This window comes from Spinacia oleracea, chromosome 4 (genome assembly GCF_020520425.1).
Source record: "Spinacia oleracea cultivar Varoflay chromosome 4, BTI_SOV_V1, whole genome shotgun sequence".
Taxonomy (NCBI): Eukaryota; Viridiplantae; Streptophyta; class Magnoliopsida; order Caryophyllales; family Amaranthaceae; genus Spinacia; species Spinacia oleracea.
The window spans coordinates 22,293,962-22,313,197 of NC_079490.1; the positions used below are offsets into that span (position 1 = coordinate 22,293,962).

The 19,236-nt window shown below is 36.5% G+C and overlaps 1 long non-coding RNA gene across 1 annotated transcript; it reads right to left on the reverse strand.

The window, feature by feature from the left end:
* Positions 1–1,849: 1,849 nt before the first annotated feature.
* Positions 1,850–2,275, reverse strand: LOC110779838 (uncharacterized). Its single transcript, XR_002531248.2, has 2 exons — positions 2,223–2,275; positions 1,850–2,130 (listed from the first exon to the last, which is right to left on the reverse strand). It is a non-coding gene; the product is annotated as an uncharacterized lncRNA (long non-coding RNA).
* Positions 2,276–19,236: the final 16,961 nt, after the last annotated feature.

Sequence of the window (19,236 nt, forward strand, 5' to 3'; positions counted from 1 at the left end):
CTGTCTCAAGCAGAAACCTGTGCTTCCTCTCCACTCTTGCATTCTGTTGAGGTACACCTGGCACACTTCTTTGGTGTGTAATGCCCTTTTGAGCAAAGATTTGTGCACATTCATTCTGAAAAATTTCTGTTCCATTGTCACTTCTCAGGGTTTTAACAGTGGTGTTAAAATGATTTTCTATATGAGCAAGGAAACCAACCAGGATTCCCTTAACCTGTTCCTTGTTTGACAACAAATGTGTCCAAGTCACTCTACTATAGTCATCAACTATAGTTAGGAAATAACTTGCACCTGTAATACTCTTAGTCTTGTAAGGACCCCATAAATCAACATGAATCAATTCAAAAATATTTCCAGCAATAGATTTACTTGGAGAGAAAGGTAACTTGTGATGTTTAGCAACAGAACAAGTGTCACAGAAATAGCTCTTTAAGTCTTTACATTTGCAAAAATCCAAATGTTCCATCTTAGAAATAGAAACATGCCCTAGTCTAGCATGAATTAAATCTAGTTTCTCTACTTTATTACAGCTCTTTGATTCTTTTCCTTCTTCCTTCACCAAGCAAACCTCCTCCCTTCCTTTTCTCCTTCTTGTCAGCTTACTTTCAAAGTTGATCAGCTTGTACAGATCACTTTCATTCTCTCCAAACACTACATTATCTTCAGTGGAAAGGCCCTGAAGAGAACACCCATGTTTATCAAATAAAAGCTTCAGGTCATCTTTGTGAACCAATTTGCTCACTGACAGCAAGTTGTTTTTGAAATCACTTACATATAACACATCAAAAAGAGTCACATTATCATTCAATTTCACATCTCCTATTTCTTTAACTGTTTTGACATTTCCATCAGGTAATCCTACCCTTATCTGCTTGTCTAATGTTCTCATGTTAGTAAGAACACTTTTGTTTCCTGTCATGTGATCACTAGCTCCTGAATCTATGAGCCATGTATTACAGTAAGAGTCATCATAATGATTCACTACATTAGAAAGAATTTCTTTACCTGCAAAGTTGCTATGACTGCTAGCTGTTGCATTCTGCTTCTCACCAATTGCTTTCATCACTTCCTGTACAACAGAAGAAATGAACTTGTCATCATGTTTCATTGCATTACCTCCTGCATTTCCGAACTCCAGGGGATTGTCTCCAGAATATTCTTCTTCACTTCTAGTTGCATTTGCAGCTTGTCTTGTGTTTCCTTTTCCCTTTGGATTGTTCTTAAACCAGTCAGGATATCCAACTAGCTTAAAACATTCTTCCCTTAAATGTCCCTTCATTCCACAATGCTGACATTTCTTTGCATCTCTTTCAATCTTCTCAAGTCTCATTTTTTTGTATTCTCTCTTATTAAAGTTCATCAGAGGACCAAGACTCTCTCCTTGCCTGTTTCACTAGTGGAAAAACAGTCATTTGCGTCGGTCATTTAAGCCCATTTGCGTCGCACATTGGTGCGACGCAACTGGCCGCGACGCAAATGAAAAAGTCATTTGCGTCGCACTTTTGTGCGACGCAAATTTGAGTCATTTGCGTCGCAGTTTTACTAAACAGCGACGCAAATGACTTTTTTTTTGACATCCAGAAAAAGTCATTTGTGTCGCTGTTTTACTAAACTGCGACGCAAATGACTATCCAGGATGTCAAAAAAAAAGTCATTTGTGTCGCTGTTTTGTAAAACTGCGACGCAAATGACTCAAATAATAAGGTCATTTGTGTCGCAGTTTTACTAAACTGCGACGCAAATGACTTTATTTCTTCTTTTTTTTTCATTTTTTTTATTGAGCAACTTCATATTTCATGTATCTGGATCACAGTATTATATATACATGCATAAAAAAAATAGTGGAATATAGTTGAAAATTTTGACAGAATCTCCTTTGTAATATAACACTTCCCAATAATCGGGAATTATAATACATGCACCTGTCAAATATAGTTTTACAACCCCATTAAAAGGCAATCCATCATATCATATCGTTCAACCAACATGTTGATAACGAACCTAACAAACCAATATTACAACAAACTAGCTAGCTAGATTTACATCGGAATTGGTCAAAAAGTAATCAGCCCAAAATTCTTTAACCTCATTAATCTCCTCGAATGAAAAAGGCTTTGTTCTTGAATAATCCTAAAAATACACATGCAAGTATATAAATAATTAGGTCAACAATCAATAGTTATTCCTAGAGCTACTTCAATTTATTAAAGTATATCACATACCGTAGTAAGATCTTGACTATCACGATGCTTTGTAAATATATCGTACATAAAACACATGACGTAGTAGCCACACTCTAGTGATCCCGGTTGTTGAGGACACTATATGATTAAAAAAACAACACAAGTAAATTTTATATGAAATTATACGTAGTAATTTTGAAAAACTTGATCTTTAGGTAAGTATTAAACTAATTATACCTGTGCCGCAATCCAATTTAATTTAGTTCCTTTAGATTTTTCATTTTGTGCCTTGTAAGTCCGAAAAGCCCTACACGTTTGACAAAAGGGGACTTATAGCTATATACTTTATTATATTTTTGTATCATGTAAATGCAAAGAATTCATAAAATACTTTACTTACAGGTTCAATTGGTTCTTAATCATCAAATTTCTCTTCTTCTGCATAGAATCAAATATGTAGACCTGAGATTTAGCCAAGCAAATAACTAAAAGAATCCAATGCCTCCTACGTACAAACAATAAAATTATGTCGTTAGAAAAAAAATATTAACAACAATCAACAATATAATATGAAAAATAAATTTAAAATGTTCTTACTTTTAGAAGTATGGACATAAGATGAATGACTTAGAACTGAGTGTTGCCATGGATTGCGACATGTATAATAGAACACGATTTATATCACTATACAACATGGTTTCCGAGATCATCTCCGGACACATGAATCCCAAAGCATTGGTAGAATGATCAAATTCATCCCACGACTCATATAAAGCCCTACATAGCTCAATAACGTTAAGACAATTGAAAATATAATAATTAGGAGAGAAAATTTAATTTAGGAAACTCACAGTATAAGAACTTGCAATATCGATATATTGAGCCATGCTCCCGAGAGAAGTTGATTGATGTCTTCAACGGCGATAATAAGTTCACGGTCGTTGTCAAAATTGAATGCCCTTTTACTAGCTTGCAACTTAACATCCTCCCCTTCTTTTAATTTAGAAACCATAGTTTTCATACAATTGCACTGAACTCCCAATTTTTGCGAGCTAAATTTGGGAAGAAATTGTTTGTTTGCCTTAGTGTTGGACCCTTTTGTATCGCGTTGACTTTCAACCATTACCTCTTTCCCTTTAGGCTCTTTGCTTGTAGCCCTTTTCTCGTTAGGCTCTTTTCTTGCAGGCTCATTTACCTGAGTTATGAATTTCAAATAACCATATACATATTAGTGAACATAAGTGTATGATATAATATTTTCGAGTCAAATTTGATGCATAATGATAAGTTACCTCAGGACTCGTCACAAGCGAAACCAAATTTGTTGGCCACTGAGTGAAAGTACCAAGAGCTTGTCCAAGTTTCTTTATAAATTGAGAAGGCACGGGGACTGAAGCTTCTTTATACGCGGGCTCAAATTCATCAACGCTCACCTTCACGTTATCGGCAACGAGGTTGTTATGGTGATCAAGAGTCAATTCCGGATGTATAGTACCAAAGGAAACAAAGACTTTCTCTGAGTTTATCAACAAGTATAGCCGGCAGGAGATAGGTTCCTTTATTTGAAAAAAACAACATGTTAGAAAAATGCCATTTTCGCAACCATTTATAACCATTTATAAGTTCAATATTGAGAATGAACCTAAGGACTCATTCAAAACCATTTATAAGTTCAATATAACCTAAATATGCAAAACTGAACAGATCAGAACTGGTCTGCACAGATCAGAACTGATCTGCACAGACCAGAACTGGTCTGCACAGACCAGAACTGATCTGCACAGACCAGTTACCTGATCTGTGCAGACCAGAACTGATCTGTGCAGACCAGTTCTGGTCTGTGCAGATCGGTTCTGGTCTGTGCAGATCAGTTCTGATCTGTGCAGATCAGAACTGGTCTGCACAGATCAGTTCTGGTCTGTGCTGATCAGTCCTGGTCTGTGCAGATCAGTTCTGATCTGTGCAGATCAGAACTGATCTGCACAGACCAGTTACCTGATCTGTGCAGACCAGAACTAGGGGATTTTGTTGGTCTGTGCAGATCAGGTAACTGGGAATAAGTTTTATTATTGATGCAAAAAACAAGTAAACATAAAAAATAAAAACAGTTGAAATAAGTTAAAAGCTAGGCAAGTAAACATAGTTAATCAAGGAGAGGAACCTAAGGACTCATTTTCGCTCCCGATTTAACTAAAATGAACCTAATGACTCATTTTAAACCATTTATAAGTTTAGTATGATTACTAAAAGGTTGTAACACTCATTGAAATCCATTTATGCACGGTTAAAGGTCGTTTAGGTCGTTATAGGTCATATGTAGCCTAAAATGGCATTTTCGCTCCCGATTTTCCTAAAATGAACCTAAGGACTCATTTTAAACCATTTATAAGTTTAATATGATTACTAAAAGGTTATAAGACTCATTGAAATCCATTTATGCACGGTTAAAGGTCGTTTAGGTCGTTATAGGTCATATGTAGCCTAAAATGGCATTTTCGCTCCCGATTTTCCTAAAATGAACCTAAGGACTCATTTTAAACCATTTATAAGTTTAATATGATTACTAAAAGGTTATAAGACTCATTGGAATCCATTTATGCACGGTTAAAGGTCGTTTAGGTCGTTATAGGTCATATGTAGCCTAAAATGGCATTTTCGCTCCCGATTTTCCTAAAATGAACCTAAGGACTCATTTTAAACCATTTATAAGTTTAATATGATTACTAAAAGGTTATAAGACTCATTGAAATCCATTTATGCACGGTTAAAGGTCGTTTGGGTCGTTATAGGTCATATGTAGCCTAAAATGGCATTTTCGCTCCCGGTTTTCCTAAAATGAACCTAAGGACTCATTTTAAACCATTTATAAGTTTAATATGATTACTAAAAGGTTATAAGACTCATTGAATTCCATTTATGCACGGTTAAAGGTCGTTTAGGTCGTTATAGGTCATATGTAGCCTAAAATGGCATTTTCGCTCCCGATTTTCCTAAAATGAACCTAAGGACTCATTTTAAACCATTTATAAGTTTAATATGATTACTAAAAGGTTATAAGACTCATTGAAATCCAATTATGCACGGTTAAAGGTCGTTTAGGTCGTTATAGGTCATATGTAGCCTAAAATGGCATTTTCGCTCCCGATTTTCCTAAAATGAACCTAAGGACTCATTTTAAACCATTTATAAGTTTAATATGATTACTAAAAGGTTATAAGACTCATTGAAATCCATTTATGCACGGTTAAAGGTCGTTTAGGTCGTTATAGGTCATATGTAGCCTAAAATGGCATTTTCGCTCCCGATTTTCCTAAAATGAACCTAAGGACTCATTTTAAACCATTTATAAGTTTAATATGATTACTAAAAGGTTATAAGACTCATTGGAATCCATTTATGCACGGTTAAAGGTCGTTTAGGTCGTTATAGGTCATATGTAGCCTAAAATGGCATTTTCGCTCCCGATTTTCCTAAAATGAACCTAAGGACTCATTTTAAACCATTTATAAGTTTAATATGATTACTAAAAGGTTATAAGACTCATTGAAATCCATTTATGCACGGTTAAAGGTCGTTTGGGTCGTTATAGGTCATATGTAGCCTAAAATGGCATTTTCGCTCCCGGTTTTCCTAAAATGAACCTAAGGACTCATTTTAAACCATTTATAAGTTTAATATGATTACTAAAAGGTTATAAGACTCATTGAAATCCATTTATGCACGGTTAAAGGTCGTTTAGGTCGTTATAGGTCATATGTAGCCTAAAATGGCATTTTCGCTCCCGATTTTCCTAAAATGAACCTAAGGACTCATTTTAAACCATTTATAAGTTTAATATGATTACTAAAAGGTTATAAGACTCATTGAAATCCATTTATGCACGGGTTAAAGGTCGTTTAGGTCGTTATAGGTCATATGTAGCCTAAAATGACATTTTCGCTCCCGATTTTCCCAAAATGAACCTAATGACTCTTTTTAAACCATTTATATGTTTAATATGATTACTAAAAGGTTATAAGACTCATTGAAATCCATTTATGCACGGTTAAAGGTCGTTTAGGTCGTTATAGGTCATATGTAGACTTAAAATGGCATTTTCGCTCCCGGTTTTCCTAAAATGAACCTAAGGACTCTTTTTAAACCATTTACAAGTTTAATATGATTATAAAAAGGTTATAAGACTCATTGAAATCCATTTATGCACGGTTAAAGGTCGTTTGGGTCGTTATAGGTCATATGTAGCCTAAAATGGCATTTTCGCTCCCGATTTTCCTAAAATGAACCTAAGGACTCATTTTAAACCATTTATAAGTTTAATATGATTACTAAAAGGTTATAAGACTCATTGAAATCCAATTATGCACGGTTAAAGGTCGTTTAGGTCGTTATAGGTCATATGTAGCCTAAAATGGCATTTTCGCTCCCGATTTTCCTAAAATGAACCTAAGGACTCATTTTAAACCATTTATAAGTTTAATATGATTACTAAAAGGTTATAAGACTCATTGAAATCCATTTATGCACGGTTAAAGGTCGTTTAGGTCGTTATAGGTCATATGTAGCCTAAAATGGCATTTTCGCTCCCGATTTTCCTAAAATGAACCTAAGGACTCATTTTAAACCATTTATAAGTTTAATATGATTACTAAAAGGTTATAAGACTCATTGGAATCCATTTATGCACGGTTAAAGGTCGTTTAGGTCGTTATAGGTCATATGTAGCCTAAAATGGCATTTTCGCTCCCGATTTTCCTAAAATGAACCTAAGGACTCATTTTAAACCATTTATAAGTTTAATATGATTACTAAAAGGTTATAAGACTCATTGAAATCCATTTATGCACGGTTAAAGGTCGTTTGGGTCGTTATAGGTCATATGTAGCCTAAAATGGCATTTTCGCTCCCGGTTTTCCTAAAATGAACCTAAGGACTCATTTTAAACCATTTATAAGTTTAATATGATTACTAAAAGGTTATAAGACTCATTGAAATCCATTTATGCACGGTTAAAGGTCGTTTAGGTCGTTATAGGTCATATGTAGCCTAAAATGGCATTTTCGCTCCCGATTTTCCTAAAATGAACCTAAGGACTCATTTTAAACCATTTATAAGTTTAATATGATTACTAAAAGGTTATAAGACTCATTGAAATCCATTTATGCACGGGTTAAAGGTCGTTTAGGTCGTTATAGGTCATATGTAGCCTAAAATGACATTTTCGCTCCCGATTTTCCCAAAATGAACCTAATGACTCTTTTTAAACCATTTATATGTTTAATATGATTACTAAAAGGTTATAAGACTCATTGAAATCCATTTATGCACGGTTAAAGGTCGTTTAGGTCGTTATAGGTCATATGTAGACTTAAAATGGCATTTTCGCTCCCGGTTTTCCTAAAATGAACCTAAGGACTCTTTTTAAACCATTTACAAGTTTAATATGATTATAAAAAGGTTATAAGACTCATTGAAATCCATTTATGCACGGTTAAAGGTCGTTTGGGTCGTTATAGGTCATATGTAGACTTAAAATGGCATTTTCGCTCCCGATTTTCCTAAAATGAACCTAAGGACTCTTTTTAAACCATTTATAAGTTTAATATGATTACTAAAAGGTTATAAGACTCATTGAAATCCATTTATGCACGGTTAAAGGTCGCTTAGGTCGTTATAGGTCATATGTAGCCTAAAATGGCATTTTCGCTCCCGGTTTTCCTAAAATGAACCTAAGGACTCATTTTAAACCATTTATAAGTTTAATATGATTACTAAAAGGTTATAAGACTCATTGAAATCCATTTATGCACGGTTAAAGGTCGTATGGGTCGTTATAGGTCATATGTAGCCTAAAATGGCATTTTCGCTCCCGGTTTTCCTAAAATGAACCTAAGGACTCATTTTAAACCATTTATAAGTTTAATATGATTACTAAAAGGTTATAAGACTCATTGAAATCCATTTATGCACGGTTAAAGGTCATTTAGGCCGTTATAGGTCATATGTAGCCTAAAATGGCATTTTCGCTCCCGATTTTCCTAAAATGAACCTAAGGACTCATTTTAAACCATTTATAAGTTTAATATGATTACTAAAAGGTTATAAGACTCATTGAAATCCATTTATGCACGGTTAAAGGTCGTTTAGGTCGTTATAGGTCATATGTAGCCTAAAATGGCATTTTCGCTCCCGATTTTCCTAAAATGAAACTAAGGACTCATTTTAAACCAATTATAAGTTTAATATGATTACTAAAAGGTTATAAGACTCATTGAAATCCATTTATGCACGGTTAAAGGTCGTTTAGGTCGTTATAGGTCATATGTAGCCTAAAATGGCATTTTCGCTCCCAACTTTCTTAAAACTAATTATTTAAAAGAAACAAATAATCTTATATACCTGAATGTTTGCAAATGGATTAACACCCCCAGATTGACAACTACTAGGAACTCGAACATCCCCCGTCATATGACTCGGTATTGAGAGACCCAGCTCTTTAGCGAATGTGATGAATTTCTCCTTAACCATGACATCCATCTTTGAGTTCATCTCTTGTATTGTCTCCTCTCTAACCCTTTGGGTTACTCTTGCTTCCATTTCCATGAGATCTACATTTTCAATTGGTCGGTATCTACGCCGCTCTCCGGTCCCCCACACATCTTTGATGCCTACTGTACTACCAAATGTAAGTGGTCTCCTAGTCTTAGTCTTATTAAGTGCACGAGTTAAAGCATCATCAAACCGATAAGGAACAAATGTCCCTTCCGCTTCTTTTTGTTTCCATTCATCCTACATGAAACCAAATAGTGTTAGGGAAAATTAATGCTTCTGCATCCTTTTGTTTTTGACCTTAGAAAATGAAATGAATGAAACCAAAAAGTGTTAGAGAAAATTAACACTTACAATGGTTTCTTTGACCTTTTGTGTTTGCTCATCCGGCAAGTATGTATTTCCTTTATCATATTCTACTGATCTTCCAAGAAGCCATAAGTATGTCCTTTCCGAGAAACTTGAAACAACCGTAGAACTAGAGGAACCAATGGATGACGAAGAAACCGAGGGAAGGTACCCTTTGCTACGCCATTCAATGGACTTTTCGGCATACGATTTTTGTCCCATATGATGAGGATGTATGTTGAAAGATTGGCTCGCTCTTGCTTTCTTGCTTATTTCCTAATGTTGGGAGAAAAATATAAATTATTAATTACAACAAAAAAAGAACTTTAATATAGTCAAAACTTTAATTGATAATGATTTTTATACCATATATTCTTCTGATGTACGATACTTCACAAATTCCTCCCACATATCTTTAGTTATGAAATCATACAAGTTATAAGGCATCTTTTTATTTGCAGGCATTTTCCTTGTCTCTGTGATCCAACCTGTATGTAATTTCGATTTGAAACCCCTCCAAGCCTTATCACACCTCTTTAAGACTTCTTCTTTCTTAGTCTCATCTTGGATATGAAACTCTCTCTAAATGAAATAGAAAAAGCAATACAAAGGTTTTAGCAAATGAGTAACATGTATAGACAATTGAGGAATGCATATTCTAAAATAATGACATTTTCGGTTACCTTGACATCTTCCCACAATGTGTCTTTGATTCCTTGCGAAACGTGTTCCCAATCTTTAATCAATATAGAGACTTTTGTGCGGCTTATCTCGCCAATGTGAGTCTTGAATTCTTTTACCCATTTTCCTATGGGTTGGTTAAAGCAATCCCACTCAATTATTCTTGGAACCCCGGGCATGTCTTTGATCCCTTTTGAAGGACCTCTTGGCTTCCTTTTCTTCTTTTGGTTCCCTTGATTTGCCTCTTGATCTGATGGCTCCTGTCCATTTGGGTCCTCAAGGGCATACATATCTTCATTCTCCATGAAATAAGTATCAAGGTGAACCAATTCAACAACTTCTGACCTGAATAATTAAGTGGCAAACCAGTCAACTACGGCACACAAATTAGACCAAAAATGTGCAAAATTGAACAGACCAGAACTGGTCTGCACAGACCAGAACTGGTCTGCACAGACCAGAACTAATCTGTGCAGACCAGTTCTGGTCTGTGCAGATCAGTCCTGGTCTGTGCAGACCAGTTCTGGTCTGTGCAGATCAGTTCTGGTCTGCACAGATCAGAACTGATCTGCACAGATCAGAACTGGAACTGGTCTGCACAGATCAGTTCTCTGCACAGATCAGTTCTGGTCTGTGCAGATCAGTTCTGATCTGTGCAGATCAGAACTGGTATGCACATTAAAACTGATCCGGGACTTGCATTCAACAACCAATACGAAGTAAACAAGAGTTCATGCAAATTCAAAACTATTTCATAATATAATTCATAAAAATAAAATTAAAAAGAAAGAAAATGAAGCCTAAAATGACATTTTCGCTCCCGATTTTCCCAAAATGAACCTAATGACTCTTTTTAAACCATTTATATGTTTAATATGATTAGTAAAAGGTTATAAGACTCATTGAAATCCATTTATGCACGGTTAAAGGTCGTTTAGGTCGTTATAGGTCATATGTAGACTTAAAATGGCATTTTCGCTCCCGGTTTTCCTAAAATGAACCTAAGGACTCTTTTTAAACCATTTACAAGTTTAATATGATTATAAAAAGGTTATAAGACTCATTGAAATCCATTTATGCACGGTTAAAGGTCGTTTGGGTCGTTATAGGTCATATGTAGACTTAAAATGGCATTTTCGCTCCCGGTTTTCCTAAAATGAACCTAAGGACTCTTTTTAAACCATTTATAAGTTTAATATGATTAGAAAAAGGTTATAAGACTCATTGAAATCCATTTATGCACGGTTAAAGGTCGTTTGGGTCGTTATAGGTCATATGTAGACTTAAAATGGCATTTTCGCTCCCGGTTTTCCTAAAATGAACCTAAGGACTCTTTTTAAACCACTTATAAGTTTAATATGATTAGAAAAAGGTTATAAGACTCATTGAAATCCATTTATGCACGTTTAAAGGTCATGACAATCTCATAATCCTTGGAACTCCATCAAAATTTCCCTTTTTTAAAAATCAAAACCGATAAAAATTACAAAATCAAGTTCATGGAATCGGCTTACCTCTCTCACTCTTTCTCTTTTGCAACATAAAATCCTTCACCGTGATCTCGACGAGTAAGACTCATGTTAACATCATCAATTGTTTGAGGAATATGCCACGAGGAAGGTGGAGTCTCATTAAACTGTTCATCATATTCTTCTTCATCATCTACATCCTCGACCCCAAGTATTCTTCTTTTGCCTTCAAGAACAACTGACCAACTACGATCGGCAGGGTCAACAACATAAAAGACTTGTTTTGCCTGTGATGCTAATATGAATGGATCTTCAAGATGCCCGACTCGACTAAAGTTTACAAGTGTCAAGTACCCATGTTCATCACTTTTGACACCGCGACTAATATCAACCCACTTGCACCGGAATAGAGGTATCTTAAATTCCTTATATTGCAACTCTAATATTTCTTCAATTACTCCATAGTAACAATACTTCTTATCTACAAGTGTTCTATCTCTCGCACTAGCATATTCCGAAGACAAGCCCATTGTCGTAACACCACTATTTTGCATCGTCGTTTTGTCATCTTGTCGCTTAGTGTAAAAAGAATAGCCATTGATGTCGTACCCCTCATAAGAGATGACTTGACATTTAGGACCATATGCCAACCATCTCAACGTGTCAGATACAACCTCAGGCGTTTCGGTGATTTGATCCATCACTCGACTCTTGAACCATGTGAGGAACGAACGATTATGCTCTGTTATCAGTTGAGGACCATTTTTTGAAGGATATTGCTCTCTAAGAAACTCCATGTGCTCATCCACATATGGATGGAATTCACTAACAGTTTGCACCACAAAAAACTCAATCTTACTCATCATTTTTGAACCGATTGATATCCTTTTCCTGCCGATTGTACCTTGACCCCCAAGTCTCCCTTCATGTCGAGACTTTGGTACTCCAATTTCTTTCAAATTATTCAAATATTGAGCAACCCATGCGGCAACTTCCTCAGCAACGGTTCGTTTGACAATACTAGCTTCAGGTTTGGCCGGATTCATCACTCTATCTTTCAAGGTACCCATATCTCGTTCAAAGGGATACATGTACCTCATACAAACTGGCCCACAAAGCTTAATTTCACGAACAAGATGAATAATCAAATGAGGCATCATGTCAAAGAATGATGGCGGAAAATACTTTTCAAACCGACACATGGTCTCAAGTACATCCGCCTGCAAATCATCCAGTATTGTTGGATTGATCACTTTGCTACAAATCGTGTTAAAAAAGAAACACAATCTTGTAATGGTATACCTCACTGGTGGCGGCAATATTCCTCGAATTGCAACCGGCAACAATTGTTGCATCAACACGTGACAATCATGAGATTTCATTCCAACTAATTTCAAGTCAGACATGGACACAAGGCTACGAAAATTTGAAGAGTATCCAGCAGGGACCTTTAAGCCATGCAAAGACTCACAAAAGCTAACTTTCTCATTTTTAGACAAGGGGAAGCAAGCTGGGGGAAGGTACCAGCGTTTTCCCCTCTCTTGAGGTGCCAACTCGGAGCGACCCATAGCAGCCATATCTTTTCTAACTTTAGGCCCATCCTTCATTTTCCCTTGCATATTCAACAATGTCCCAACAATGGCATCACAAACATTCTTCTCAATATGCATTACATCCAAACAATGCCTAACTTCCAAATGTCTCCAATATGGGAGATCCCAAAGCGTAGACCTCTTCTTGTAACCACCACTTGACTGACCTTTATAAGGCTTACCAAACTCTGTCTCAATGTCTTTAACCCGTTCATAAACCTCACACGCACATAAGGGAGTAGGAGCTTCTCTCTTCTCCACTTCTCCATTAAAAGCTTTCTTCTCTTTTCGAAAGGGGTGATCTTCAGGAAGATACATCCGATAATCCATGTATACATCTTTCCCACAAAACTTTAGGCGCCTCGAGACCAAATCATCATGACAAACTGGACATGCCTTCTTTCCCTTTACAGAATACCCTGACAAATTTCCATAAGCTGGAAAGTCATTTATCGTACAAAAAATCATGGCACGTAAAGTGAAATTGGTTTTGGTGTATGCATCAAACATCAACACCCCTTCATCCCGCAACAATTTCAAATCTTCAATGAGTGGCTCTAGATACACATCTATGTCATTTCCGGGTTGTTTAGGCCCAGAGATCAAGAGAGACAACATGATGTATCTACGCTTCATGCATAACCAAGGCGGCAAATTGTATATGGTGAGAAGAACCGGCCAAGTGCTATATTGGGTACTAAGTGTCCCAAATGGGTTCATTCCATCCGTGCAAAGACCAAGCCTAAGATTCCGAACTTCTTCACTAAAGACCTTGTACTTTCGATCAATGTTCCTCCATTGTGGAGAATCAGCAGGATGCCTCATTAACCCATCTTTCTTCCTCCCTTCGGCATGCCACCTCAAGAGTTTTGCAGTTTTCACTTCTGAGAAAAGGCGCTTAAATCTTGGTATAATTGGAAGATACCAAAGCACCTTAGCCGGAGTAGGTTTCTTCGTAGTTGATGTTGAATTATTATCCACGATCTTGTAACGGGACGATCCGCATCTTGGACACTCATGCAGATTTGCATACTGCTTTCGATACAACACACAATCATTTGGACATGCATGTATCTTCTCATAATCCATACCCAAAGGACAAATAAGCTTCTGGGCCTCATAGTTAGACCTTGGAAGTTTGTTTCCTTCGGGAAGATTATCGGACGTGGCCTCCAAAAACTGTGAAAAACTCTTATTGGTCCAACCGTTTTCCACCTTTAAGTTGAAATATTTGACGACAGCACCAAGTAGAGTTTGTGTAGAACCAGGATATAACGGTGTTGCGGAAGCTTTGATTATACTCTCATACATACGGGGACGCTCAACGAATTGATGGTCTTCCACATCATGCATCATCTCATCTATCCTATCTTTCTCCTCTTCTTCCTCACTTTCAACACCAATATCATCCTCAATTTCATTTTCATCACCATTATCACAATGATTATGCTGACTCGAGCTCGGCATACTAGAGCTTGCCCCATGATCTATGCTCTCACCATGCCATGTCCACGTCGTGTAGTTACTCTTAAAACCGCGACGAATTATGTGATCAACAATATCATCAATATCCCGATACCCCCTTGAATTATTGCAATCACAACAAGGACATTGAATTAAACTTGATTCATGTTCTGATTGATGTTTCAAGGCAACCTTACTGAACTCTTGAATCCCTTGTAAGAACCTTGTAGAAAATCGTTTACTACCATACATCCAACTTCGATCCATTTTCAACCACTAAAGAAAAAACAATATGACCAAATTTTGTCGAAGGTTAGAATATAAACTAGGATATTCATATCATTTTAAATCCATGGCTTTATAGCTTCCAAATAAACCTACCATAACTAATAACAAGTTCCCATAACGTACAATTCATTTCACATCACAAATTCACAAACCCAAATTTTGTAGCAAACCCAAAACATGATTTCATGTATCACCTAAATTCATTTCATAACCTAAATTCATTTCATAACCTACACAAACCATCTCATAAACCTACACAAACCCAAAACTTCATTTCATAACTTTTAATTCAACAAATCCTAAATGTAATAAACAATTAAAATTCAACAAAACCAACTATTATAATAACATATTCCAATTCATCAAAAACTACAATTAAAATTCAACAAAACCTAAATCCTAAAATGTACCCAATTAAAATTCAACTAAATAATATCCACAATTAAAATTCAATCTTAAATTTCAATTCAAATGCATGTACAACTAAAATTCAATCATAATATCCACAATTCAAATCAAAATGCACCCTTAAAATTCAATTAAAATTTAACTAAATAATATCCACAAACTTTCAATCTTAATATCAAAATTTAAATTCAATCTTAAATGTAAACAACTAAATAAAATCCACAACACTCAATTTAAACCTAATTATTGAAAGTTTTAATATTTAAAAACAATTTAAATCGTACCTAAGAGAGGAGGGACGAACCGAGCAGGGGCGCCGGCGGAGTGGGCGGTGGCGTGGTCGGCGGCGTCACAACGACAGGCTGAGGTGGTCGGCGGCGATACAAGCAGCAGCTGCCGTGGTGGCTGGGCTGCGTTTTCAACACGAAAAAACCCGGGAGACTTGCGTTTTTCAGCAGTGAACGACGGGGATGGAACGACAAGAACGACGCAGGCCTGCCGGAGATGGAACGACGACAGCAATGAACGACGGCAGTGAGGTCCGACGGCGGTGCAGCGCCAGTGAGGTTCAGTGTTTGGGCTTAATTTGGTTTAGGAGGGAATTGTAGAAGACTTAGGTCAGTATGTAGAGAATTGCGGGATGGAGGAGGGAAACCAAAATTAAAAATCCGAAATTTTTTTACCTCAAGTGCGTCGCAGAATTAGTAAACTGCGACGCATATGACTCTTAGAGTCATCTGCGTCGCAGTTTACTAATTCTGCGACGCACTTGAGGTAAAATTTTGCGTCGCATTACTATTAATCTGCGACGCAAATGACTCTGAAAACATATTAGAGTCATTTGCGTCGCTGGTTAGTAATTATGCGACGCAGATTGCTAATTTTAATGCTAATAACTGTTAATTGCGTCACATGTTTAAATGTGCGAGGCAAATATGGTGATGCAAATGATTGTTTTTCCACTAGTGTTTGCTGCTAGAGCACTTGTTTGACTCCCAATACTGATTTCTCCTGTGATCTGCTTTTGTTTCTCAACCTGCATGACTAGATTGTACACCTTGTTCACAGGGATCAGTGGATCCATCCCAAGGAAATTTGTCTTCATCTGCTCATAATCAGAGTTCAGACCCATGAGAAACTTCATGAGCTTGGTGGATGATTCCCTCTCAATCATTTTTTTGACAATGCTGCAGCTGCACTTTGCCAGAGCTCCACAAGAACACTCTGGTATGTCTTCAATGTCTGAGATTTGATCCCAAAAATCCTTCAATTTGCAGTAGTATTCACTTACACTGAGATACCCTTGCTGCAGTTCCCACATGTCTTTTTTCAGTTGAAAGAGAAGAGGAGCACTTGTTTGCCCATGCCTTTCAACAATTTCTTCCCACAACCTCTTAGTTGATTGCATAGTCACAAGGCTGCTTGCAATTTCAGGCTTCATGGTGGCCAACAACCATGACCTCACCATATAATCACATCTAGTCCATTTCTGGATTTCATTAGGACCTTCAGAAGGTTTAGGATGCTTCCCTTCTAAGAATCCCAGTTTGTTCTTGGCACCAAGAGCAATCCTGATGCTTCTGCTCCAATTCAGGAAATTCTTTCCATCAAACAAGATACTTCCAAGTGGTGTTGCAGCACTCTCATTTACTGCAATAAAGAGAGGATCTTTGTAGGGATTCAGATTGTTTGTTGAGGAGGAATTTGTTTCACCCATTTTTGTTTTTGTTTCGAAAGCTTTGATTTTTCTTGCTGGTTTGTTATTTCAGAACAACAAACTCTCAAAATCTTTAAGATTTAAGAACGTTTAAACCTGCTCTGATACCATGAAGAAAGATTCAAAGAGTTTTGCTGCTATAATGCAGTGGTTTCTTCACCAGAAATTCTGGTGTTTTGTGTTTTGTATTTCTATGTTTTGTAAGGTCTCAAAACGGCACAAAAGGCTTGCCTTCCCCTTATATACAAAGGTCTATGCACAACCCTAAATTACAGGTGTACAAGAGGCCAAAACAAAGCTGGCAAGATCCACCTAGGATCACTACAAAACAGACTACCAAGGAAGAGTAAAAGAACAAAACAGAAAACATATGCATGTGACTATCCTAGGTGTAGAATTTACTATAAATAGCATGATATTCTCAATACCCTTTCCGTTGAGTGCAACCAGGCCTTAAGAAGGTAAACTTTTCTTTTCCATTTTTTTTTGTACTGGGCTATCTGGCTGGTTATTTTCAGGTCAGGCAATAGGTTAAATGCATAGCTCCGTTTAGCACTTTTGATTTTGGCATTCATTTTGTATTAAATGAATCCATCTCAGTAATTTCAGTACTCGTATGTGTTTAGGTTATTTTTAAAAAATTATTGGATTTAAATGTGTTGCTGTATGTAGGAATCATTCAATTGATGTCACTCAATGTAAATACCTCTTAAAAACTTGCAATTTTTTTCAAACAGAATGGTCTTTGATTTGGCGAAGTGTTACTTTTCTGCATTTCTTGGCAGTGGCTAACTTTGATGATTTGAGACCATGATGCATGGAATTCATATGACTACGAGTGAAGAGAAAGAAAGCGTATATTTTCTCTTCTGTTTTTTTGTGAAAACTGTGTTAACTTGGACTTGTACATCTTTTCTATACGGGTTATAATGCTTGGTTGTCTGGCTATTTATCGATCTTTTAATTTGATTGGTCATCATTCTCATCAACCTACTCTTAGATCCTTTCTCTAAAGATGATTCCTTTGACACTAGAATTCCTTTTTAGTTATTGAAATCAGTTTATGTGAATTCGTAATATAATATTGTGATGTTATTGTTGTCTCTACTACAGCCTAAAGCCTGCAATTAAGCTTGGAGGTGATTTTCAGTATGTGTTAAATGTGAATGGGTCCACTCCTGCTGAAGTATTGGGCATAAACTATAAATCTACACTTAAGCCTGCAATCAGCGCATATGCTGATGAGATTAAGAAAAGTGCTACCACAATGTTGGAAGAGATTATTGCCCTAACATCACAATCTAAAGAACTGACTACCAGGATTGAAGCAATGATGCAACGTCTTGCAGTACACCAGTTGCAAATTGATGAGGTAGGTATCGATTAATTATCTTAAATTACCTTGCTAGTAAGTGTTCAACATACTACTTGATCTACTTGCATCCCATGTAAGATCATCATCTTCTTCAAACACATGATCATCTTCAGCATCTTCTTCTATCCTCCCAGTTAACCACTCAAATATCTTTCAAATCTATGGGGTCAATCTTGTATCTTAGGGTTAATGCCCGATTATACCTAACAAACGCCAAGTCATTTAATCTGGATTGTGTGAGCCTATTCCTTGTTAAATGTTCCTCTAGTTTGATCTGTAGCAATTGTTAAAATTAAAGGTGTGCTTTTCACTGGAATACTAACAACCTCAAAGGTCCTCAATTGCTAGAAAGTGAACCCGCAGTGACTGTGTAATTAAGTCTTTTAGACTTTTAGGCTTTAGCAAATCCTCTTTGTTTCAGCAGTCACTTGCTCGATTCAATATCTTTTCTGTTTTGAACTCTTTGAATTTTTCTAGTGTTGTGGAGACTGGAAAGATTACAAAACGCTGACATACTGAACTGGGTTCATTCTAACCCTTGTGTACTCTTTTTCTTGGTTAGGTATTAGTTGAATTTTTTTATTAGTGTATTACAGCTTCTTATTCTTCATAGTGGGTAAAATAGAAGGGATGAGGTGGTTAGAGGTTTAAGCTAAGTGACATCTATAGCTGGAAGTTTAGACCTTGATTGTTTTAGCCTCATTAATGCTTGAAGCTTAACTTATGTAGTCTTTGTGGGTCTTGTATTGACTATTTAGCTTCACTTTTTGTAGTTCATGTATACCTCTTTTGGTTTGACTTGTTCTCTGCTATTTGTGTTCTTGAATAATGAGTCATTAGTTGATAATCACAGTACATCATATTCCCACAGAAGGATATGGATTGGAAGGGAATACAGCAGGGCTAACCTATTGGATTTTCTGTTTGCTCTGAAATTCCATTAGAATAACGAAATATTCATTCGCAACAAGTGTTTGATTTAGAATGGACACCCTTGCCTATTGGGGACAACAACGATGGATGATGGTCCATCGGGGCTCTTGTGTGCGCACATCAGCGAGACCAACGACGAGAGTGTATCTGAATATAAGACTTTGATGGATTTTTGGGAGCTTTAGAGCGAGTGACGACACGGTATTTATAAAGACGTACTCCCTCCATATCT